The sequence below is a fragment of the Prionailurus viverrinus genome, chromosome A1 (assembly GCF_022837055.1).
Source record: "Prionailurus viverrinus isolate Anna chromosome A1, UM_Priviv_1.0, whole genome shotgun sequence".
Taxonomy (NCBI): domain Eukaryota; kingdom Metazoa; phylum Chordata; class Mammalia; order Carnivora; family Felidae; genus Prionailurus; species Prionailurus viverrinus.
This window is the reverse complement of record NC_062561.1, coordinates 206,718,704-206,727,951: the sequence shown is the minus strand read 5'-3', so window position 1 is coordinate 206,727,951 and position 9,248 is coordinate 206,718,704.

The window sequence follows — 9,248 nt, the reverse complement described above, 5'->3', positions numbered from 1 at the left end:
TATATATATATATATATATATACACACACACATACCACATATTCTTTATCCATTCTTCAGTCACTAGACACTTGGGTTCTTTCCATAGTTTGGCTGTTGTTGATAATGCTGCTATAAACATTGGGGTGCATGTACCCCTTTGACTCTGTATTTTTGTATCCTGTGGGTAAATACCTAGTAGTGCAATTGCTAGATCATAGGGTAGTTCTATTTGTAGCTTTTTGAGGAAACTCCATACTGTTTTTCAGAATGGCTGCACCAGTTTGCATTCCCACCAACTGTGTAAGAGGGTTTTCCCCTTTCTCTGCATCCTTGCCAACATCTGTTGTTTCCTGTGTTGTTAATTTTAGCCATAATGACAGGTGTGAGGTGGTATTTCATCATGGTTTTGATTTATATTTCCCTGATGATGAGTAATGTAGAGAATCTTTTCATGTGTCTGTTAGCCATCTAGATTAGGATATATTCTTTGGAAAAAATGTCTATTAATGTCTTCTGACCATTTCTTAACTGGATTATTTGTTTTTTGAGTGTTGAGTTAGATATGTTCTTTTTTTCCCTGAGAGAGAGAAAGAGAGCACACAAGCAAGGGAGAGGCAGAGAGAGAGAGAGAGAGAGAGAGAGAGAGAGAGAGAGAGAGAATCCTAAGCTGGCTTTGCACTGTCAGCACAGAGCCCAATGCAGGGCTCACTTCCACAAATAAATGTCAGGTCAGGGATCATGACCTGAGTGGAAATTAAGAGTCAGATGCTTAACCAGCTTAGCCACTCAGGTGCCCTGAGTTTGATACGTTCTTTATAGGTTTTGGATACTAACCCTTTAACAGATATGTCTTTAGCAAATATCTTTCCCTGTTCCATTGGCTGCTTTTTAGGTTTGTTGATTGTTTCCTTTCTGTGCAGAAGTTTTGTTTTGTTTTGTTTTGTTTTTTGTTTTGTTTTGTTTTTTTAAATCTTGATGAAGTCCCAATAGTTAATGTTTGCATTTGTTTCTCTTACCTCTGGCAACATGTCTAGTAAGAAGTGGCTCCAGCTGAGGTCAAAGAGGTTGCTGATGTGTTCTCCTCTAGGATTTTCTTTGTTTCCTGTCTCACATTTAGGTCTTTCATCCAATTTTGAACTTATTTTTGTGTATGATGTAAGAAAGTGGTTCAATTTCATTCTTCTGTGTATTGTTGTGAGGCTTCCCAACACCATTTGGTAAAGAGATTGTCTTTTTTCCATTGGGTATTCTTTCCTGCTTCATTGAAGATTAGTTGACCATATAGTTGTGGGTCCATTTCTAGGTTTTCAATTCTGTTCCATTGATATATGTGTCTGTTTTTGTGCCAATACCATATTGTCTTGATGACTACAGCTTGTAATATAGCTTGAAGTTGGAATTGTGAGGTCTCCTGGTTTGCTTTTCATTTTCAGGATTACTTTGGCTATTTGGGGTCTTTTATGGTTCCATATGAATTTTAGATTCTATGTTCTAAAAAACATGTGAAAAATGTGGGTGGTATTTTGATAGGGATTGCATTAAATATATAGATTTCTTTGAAGAGTATAGACATTTTAGCAATATTTGTTCTGCCAATCCATCAAAATATAATGTTTTTTCCATTTCTTTGTGTCCTTTTCAATTTCCTTTATAAGTGTTACATAGTTTTCAGAGTACAGATCTTAACCTCTTTGGTTAGGTTTATTCCTAGGCATCTTATGGTTTTTGGTGCAATTGTAAATGGGATTGATTCCTTTATTTCTTTTTCTGCTGCTTCATTATTGGTGTATAGAAATGCAACCAATTTCTGTACATTGATTTCGTATCCTGTGACTTTGCTGAATTCATGTATTAATTCTAGAAGTTTTTTGGTGAAGTCTTTCAGGTTTTCTACATAAAGTATCATGCTATCTGTAAATAGTGAAAGTTTGACTTCTTCCTTGCTGATTTGAATGCCTTTTATTTCTTTTTGTTTTCTGATTGCTGAGGCTAAGACTTTCAGTACTATGTTAAATAGTAATGGTGAGAGTGGACATTCATGTCTTGATCCTAATCATAGAGGAAAAGCTCTCTGTTTTTCTCCATTGAGGATGATATTAGCTGTGGGTTTTTTTTGTATATGGCTTTTATGATGTTGAGGTATGAGGGTTTTTATCAAGAATGATGCTGTATTTTGTCAAATGATTTTTCTTCATCTATTGAGGGGATCATATGGTTCTTATCCTTTCTTTTTTTAAATGTGGTATATCACATTGATTGATTTTCAGATATTGAACCAGCCCTGTAGCCCAGGAATAAATACCACTTTATTATGGTGAATAATTCTTTTAATGTACTGTTGGATTCTATTTGTTAGTATCTTATTGAGAATTTTTGCATCGATGTTCATAAGGAATATTGGCCTATAATTCTCTTATGTGGTGGGGTCTTTGGTTTTGGAATCAAGGTAATGCTGGCCTCATGGAATGAATTTGGAAGTTTTCCTTCCATTTATGTTTTTTGGAACAGATTGAAAAGGAAAGGTATTAACTTTGCTTTAAATGTCTGGTAGAATTTTCCAGGGAAGCCACCTGGAGAGAGTTTTGTTTGTTGGGAGATTTTTGATCATTGATTCAATTTCTTTCCTGGTTATAAGTGTGTTCAAATTTTTGATTTCTTCCTGTGAGTTTCTAGGAATTTGTACATTTCTTTCAGATTGTCCAGTTTGTTGGCATATGATTTTTCATGGTATTCTCTTACAATGGTGGTGTTGGTTGTGATCTCTCCTCTTTCCACCATGATTTTATCTATTTGGGTCCTTTCTCTTTTCTTTCTGGTAAGTCTGGCTAGGGGCTTATCAACTTTATTAATTCTTACAGAGAACCATCTCTCAGTTTTGTTGATGTGTTCTAATTGTTTTTTGTTTGTTTCTGTATTGTTTATTTCTGCTCTAATCTTCATTATTTCCCTCCTGCTAGCGTCAGGCTTCATTTGTTGTTCTTTTTCTGTCTCCTTAAGGTGTAAGGTTAGGTTGTGTATTTGAGACTTGTCTTGCTTCTTAATGTGGGGCTGATCTGCAATATATTTCCCTCTTGGTACTGCCTTTGCTGCATGTCAAAAGTTTTGGACTTTTGTGTTTTCATTTTCATTGGCTTCCATGTATTTTTTTCTTCTTTAATTTCCTGGTTAACCCATTCATTCTTTAGTAGGATGTTCTTTAATCTCCATGTATTTATGGTACTTCTGAATTTTTTCTTGTGGTTAACTTCAAGTTTCATAGTGTTGTGGTCTGAAAATATGCACGGTATGATCTCAGTCTCTGTACTTAGGGTGCCTGGATGGCCCAGTCAGTTGGGCATCTGAGTCTTGATTTCAGTTCAGGTCATGATCCAAGGATTGTGGGACCAAGCCCCGCCTAAGGCTCTGTGCTGAGCCTGCAGCCTGCTTAAGATTCTCTCTGTCTCTCTCTCTCCTCTCCTCTCTTTCTCTCTGCCCCCTCCCCCACTTGCACATGATCTCTATACCAAATACAAAAATAAAAAGTAAAAAATAAAATCTAGTTTATCTGATATAAGTATGGCTCCACCAGCTTTCTTCTGGCATCCATTAGCATGTTAGATGGTTCTCCATTTCCTCACTTTCAGTCTGCAGATGCCTTTAAGTATAAAATGAGTCTCCTCTAGCCAGCACATTGATGGGTCTCTCTCTCTCTCTCTCTCTCTCTCTGTCTCTCTGTCTCTCTCTCTTTTTTTAATCCATTCTGATACCCTAGCATGTCTTTTGATTGGAGCATTTAGTCCCTTTATATTCAGAGTGATTATTGAAAGGTATGAATTTAGTGCCATTCTGTTAGCTGTAAAGTTGGTGTTTCTGATGATGTTCTCTGTTCCTTTCTAGTCTTTGTTGCTTTTGGTCTTTTTTTTTTTTCCACTCAAAAGTCCCCTTTAATATTTCTTGCAGTGCTGGTTTGGTGGTCACGAATTCCTTTAGTTTTTTTTTTTTTTTTTTTGTCTGGGGAACTCTTTATCTCTCCTTCTATTCTGAATGACAGCTTTACTGAATAAAGTATTCTTGGCTGCATATTTTTCCCATTCAGCACATTGAATATATCCTGCCACTCCTTTCTGGCCTGCCAAGTTTCTGCAGACAGTCTTCTGTGAACCTAAGCTGTCTTCCCTTTTAGGTTAGGGACTCCCCCCCACCCCCCACCCTGCTGTTTTCAGGATTCATTCCTTGTCTGTGTATTTTGTGAATTGGACTATGATATGTCTTGGTGATGGCCCGCTTTTGTTGAATTTAAGGGGAGTTCTCTGTGCTTCTTGGGTTTCAATGTCTGTGTCCTTCCCCACATTATGGGAAGTTTTCAGCTATAATTTGCTCAAATAAACCTTATGCTCCTTTTTTTTTCTACCTCTGGGACTCCTATTATATGAATGTTATTATACTCTATGGAGTCACTGAGTTCCCTAAGTCTATTTTCATGATACCTTTCTTTTCCCTCTTTTTTTCAGCTTTATTATTTTCCATAGTTTTGTCTTATGTATTAGTGATTCTTTTCTCTGCTTCATCATCCTCATTGTCATTACATTCATTTGGTTTTGCATGTCAGTTATAGCATTTTTTATTTTGGCCTGACTAGTTTTTGTTCTTTTATCTCTGCAGTGAGGTGTTCTCTAGTGTCTTCTGTGTTTTTCTGAAGCCCAGCTAGTGTCCTTATCATTATTGTTTTAAATTCTGATTCAGACATCTTACTTATATCTGTATTGATTAAATCCCTGGCTATGACTTCTTCCTGATCTTTCTTTTGGAGTAAATTCCTCCATCTTGTCATTTTGTCTGGGTCACTGTGTTTTTTGTGTGTGATTACTAGGAAAGTCTATTGTATTCATGTTCCTGGGAGTAATGGCTGTATTAAGAAGAGGTTTAAGAAAAAAAAAAAAAAAAGGAAGCTAGATCCTCAGTGTGTTTTGGTCGCTTATTAAAAGAAGCTAGATCAAAAAAAAGGATGCTTGATCTTATTTTCTCTAGAGGTGAAGCTTAGCAGCACTCTATGACCAGTAGACTTGGTGTGTGCAAGGAGTTTGTGCTGGTGTTCTCAGGGACGGGCCTGCTGCTGTGATTCTCCAGCTGACTTGCCTGAGTGGAGATGCATCTGCAGGAAGCAGGGATACAGAGCTTGGTGTAAGTGGCTGGGGCCTCCACTGGTTGGCGCTGTTTGCTCCCTGAAGTTGGTGAGTGCTAATGGGCAGGGAGGGAAATGGTGTCACCCTGCTCTGGCCTCCCCAGAGTGGGGAGCCTGTACCCTTCATTCTTCAGGAAGCCCTCACACAAGAGCAAATAAGTACCTCTCTTATGCCTCTGGCTTCTGTTAGATCCCTACTTTCACCCTGCCTGTGTCCAGGCTGTCCACCTGCCAGGCAGCAAAGCACTCCTTTGTTTGACCTCAAGGGCTACTGGGTATCACAACTCCAAATTTTAGAGATCTATGTGGTGCAGACCCCTGCTGATTCTCTGGGGGTGAGGGGAGGAGGGTCTGGCTGTGCTGTGGCCAGGGCCAGCTTTTCCCAGAAATCAGTTGCTCCACTGGAAACAATTCCAAGTTTATGGTAAAGTGCAGCTAAAAGCTGGCACTGAGGTTTGCTGCCCTCAGCTGGTGTCTTTGTTCCAATGCTAAGGAATAGGGCACCATGCTGGCACTGCCAGTTCTTTTGCTCCCTGAGAGGATGTGCTGCCACTCCCAAATGCACTCCAAGCAGGGGAACTATTTCTGCCCCTGCAATCCAGGAGATCCTCAGACTACACTGCCTGCTCCTGAGTCTCTGCCTTCCTTCCCCACGGGAACACCACCAAGCCTGCCAGGCACAACCATGGCAATGGCACAGACCTCTGAAACTTCACACTCTGCACTCAGCTGCTTATAAAAACTTGTGGTATTCAGCCCCTTTCCCTTTCCCCAGTGAATTGTTTTGGAGAAGAATTTTCCTTGTGCAGTTCCCTTAATATGCTTTCATTCTTTCTGTCTTGCTTCTCTCTCTCTGATCATGGCTCCCTCCCCTTTGTGGTACCTGCAGCTCTTCTCTCCCCCAAATCAACTGTCTGCAGCTCCTGTCTTCCACTATCTGGTCGTTTTTTCTATGTCTAGTTGTGCAATTTTGTTCTTTCAGTTCTCAGATCGATTTCTTGGGTGTTCATAATAATTTGATATTTATCAAATATGTGTTCAAAGGATGAGGCAAGCCTAGCTTCCCCTTACTCCTCCATCATCTTAACTTTTCCTTGAAACATTGATCTATCTTCTGACTTTAAATAAAAGGTCTACTTGTGGAAAGTGTTAGGCATGTAGACCCTAATTCAGGATGTAGAACCTATGCTGCATTATCACTGTGTTAACACTCATGGGACTGTTAAATACTTGCTTGTTTATCAGTCTTTTCCCCACACCAGGCTAAATTATTTAATTAAAATAAAAATTTTTTAAATTTTGCTAAAACACACATAACATTCACATTATAGTGCTATTATCACCACCACCCTCCAGAGAACTCTCCATCTTCCCAAATTGAAGCCCAAGATCCATTAAACAATAACTCCCTACTGCCCACTTCTCCCTCCTTCCATTCCCTGGCAACAATCATTCTTTCTATGTCTATGAATTTGACTACTCTTTGGTATTTTATATAAGTGAGGTAATGCAATATTTGCCCTTTTGTGCCTAGTTTATTTCACTTAATATGATATCTTTAAGTTTCATACATTTTGTTGTATATCAGAATTTCCTTCTTTTTTAGACTGATTAATATTCCACTGTATGTTTATACCACATTTTGTTTATCCCTTCATCTGTTGATGGACACTTGGGTTGCTTCTACCTTTTGGCTATTGTGAAAATGCTGCTATGAAAACAGGCATATAAATTTCTGTTCAAGTCCCTGTTTCAATTTACTTGGGTATATATCCAGAAGAGGAGTTGGCTGGACTATTATAGTAAGTAATTTTTAATTATTTGTGGAACTGGCCATACTGTTTTCCATAGTGATTGTACCATTATATGTCTCTGCCAGCAATGCAAAAGGCTTCCAATTTTTCCACATCCTTGTCAAACACTCATTACTTTCTTCTTAATTTTTGTAATAATAGCCATTCTCATGGGTGTAACAAAATGAGTCTTGATGACTGGAACAATATCTTCATCCTCAAAGTCCCATCATCTGGCACATGTGCCTGGATCATATAGATATTTAATAAATATTTATTGAACTACTATAGATGATTCTAATTGATATTCATTATAATAAACTATATCACTCATGGATTTAGGTTAAGTCTATGGAAGAATTTCCTAATAAGCTGCGCTGGCACGTTCTTGCCTCTTACTTAGGTTCCATTCCTAGGTAGGGTATATGCAACAAAGGAAACCTTTAAGAATTATTTTTTAATTAAAGAATTGACCATGTCAAATTTCTTAATGGTTTCTTTTACTTGTGGGTGGACGTTCTTTGTTTTGAGAACAATTACTCAATATGCCAAGCTCAAAATAAGTTGAGGGAAATTCAGGAAGGTGAGTAAATTTACATAGGAGTCAAGTAGACCACAGGAGGACATATACGGAGACAATAGATTGCTTTTTCCTTGAAGCTCAATATTATTAGAATATTTGATGGGTTTAAGGACCCTAACTAAGAGCAAATATCAAGAATTAGACACAGGTTCTCCAAGGGGTCTGGGACATAACTCCAGGGCCTATGATGTCCAGGGAGAAGGCTGGAAACCCGGCTGTATAGATGCCTCTTGAGTGTGTGTGTGTGTGTGTGTGTGTGTGTACTGATGATCTGTGTCACTCAAGAGGTGTAACATTGGATACCCTGACTAGATGCAGGGGCATACTCTGAGAAATGTATTTTTCCAGTGAGAGCAGAGAGGAGAATCTTTTTTTTAAATGTTTATTTATTTATTTTGAGAGAGAGAGATACAGAAAGAGAGAAAGAGGGAGAGAGAGAGGCAGAGAAAGAATCCCAGGCAGGGTCTGTGCTGTGAGTGTGGAGCCCAATGTGGAGCTTGTACTCATGAACTGTGAGATAATGACGGGAACCAAAACCAAGAGTCAGATGTTTATCTGACTAAGCTACCCAGATGTCCCAGGAATCTTTTATTAGGCACCATCTTTATTGAGTTGGGAGCCACATAGGCCCTGGGACCCTAGATTTTGGTGGCAGTGAGTGCCCTAGTCATTATCAATTTGGGCAGCAAACCAGGAATGGGTTTCTACTGTGCTTTGGGGGTCAGACAAGCCTTAGATCACCACTGAACTCCCAGCAGGGAACAAGGATTGTGACAGGTTGCTATACTGCTTGTTCCCAATACATCACCAGGTACCACAACTGTCCATGAGGATAGAGGCAGCAGAGTACAAGAGACAAGGAAGGATAAGGTCTCTGAATCTAGACAGGTTGTGTGTAACTCCTGGCTCTGGGCTTTGGTAACTTCATAAGCAAAATGGGTGTGATGATACCTCCTTCTCATGTTTTTTGTGAAGATTATATGCACAAATACATGTGAAAACTTAAAATGGTACCTGTTATAAAGCAGTACTCAGTAATGTTATGTAGGAGAAGCAAAGAACAGAAATCCTATAGGGAATTGACTAAATTTTCTACTTTTTCTCCATAAGTATCTAGAATCACATGTGAAACTGAGTGGGTTATTATGGGATTAAAGATTGTAGTTGGGGAGAGAAGATTATGTAGACTTTGATTCAAATATTAAAAGGAACATGAATGTCACTTTTTACCCTAATTTTTTGATGTTGAACATATATCTGTTCATGTTTCCACATAGGTGTTCTTATCAGTTTATCCAAAGTACATCTCAAATTATCTTGTTGGCTGATATTTCTATCAAATGATAACCATTCTCAAACCACCCAAGCTAAAAAGTGGAATCTTTGCTTTTTTTTTAATCATTGGCATCCACATCCAGTCACTCACCAAACAATTTTTCCTTCATAATGATCCTTGAATCTATCCTTTCCTCTCTATTCTCACCTTTATTCTCATCTCTAGTCCAGACAAATTCCCAATAAGCGACATCTGCTCAAGTGCCACAGGACAGAAATAGATTTTATGAGCTTGTGTTGAGTTGGGAGCAAACAGGGCTGTTCCCTGGCAAAACTTGAAGTAGGTAAAGTTTAGCTTTGGCACCTTGCTTCTTGCCAGCTTTTCCCCAGAGATGAAAAAAGTTAATGTGGCTTCTGGCCAGGACTGCACATCAGCAAGGAAATTCTCTATGAA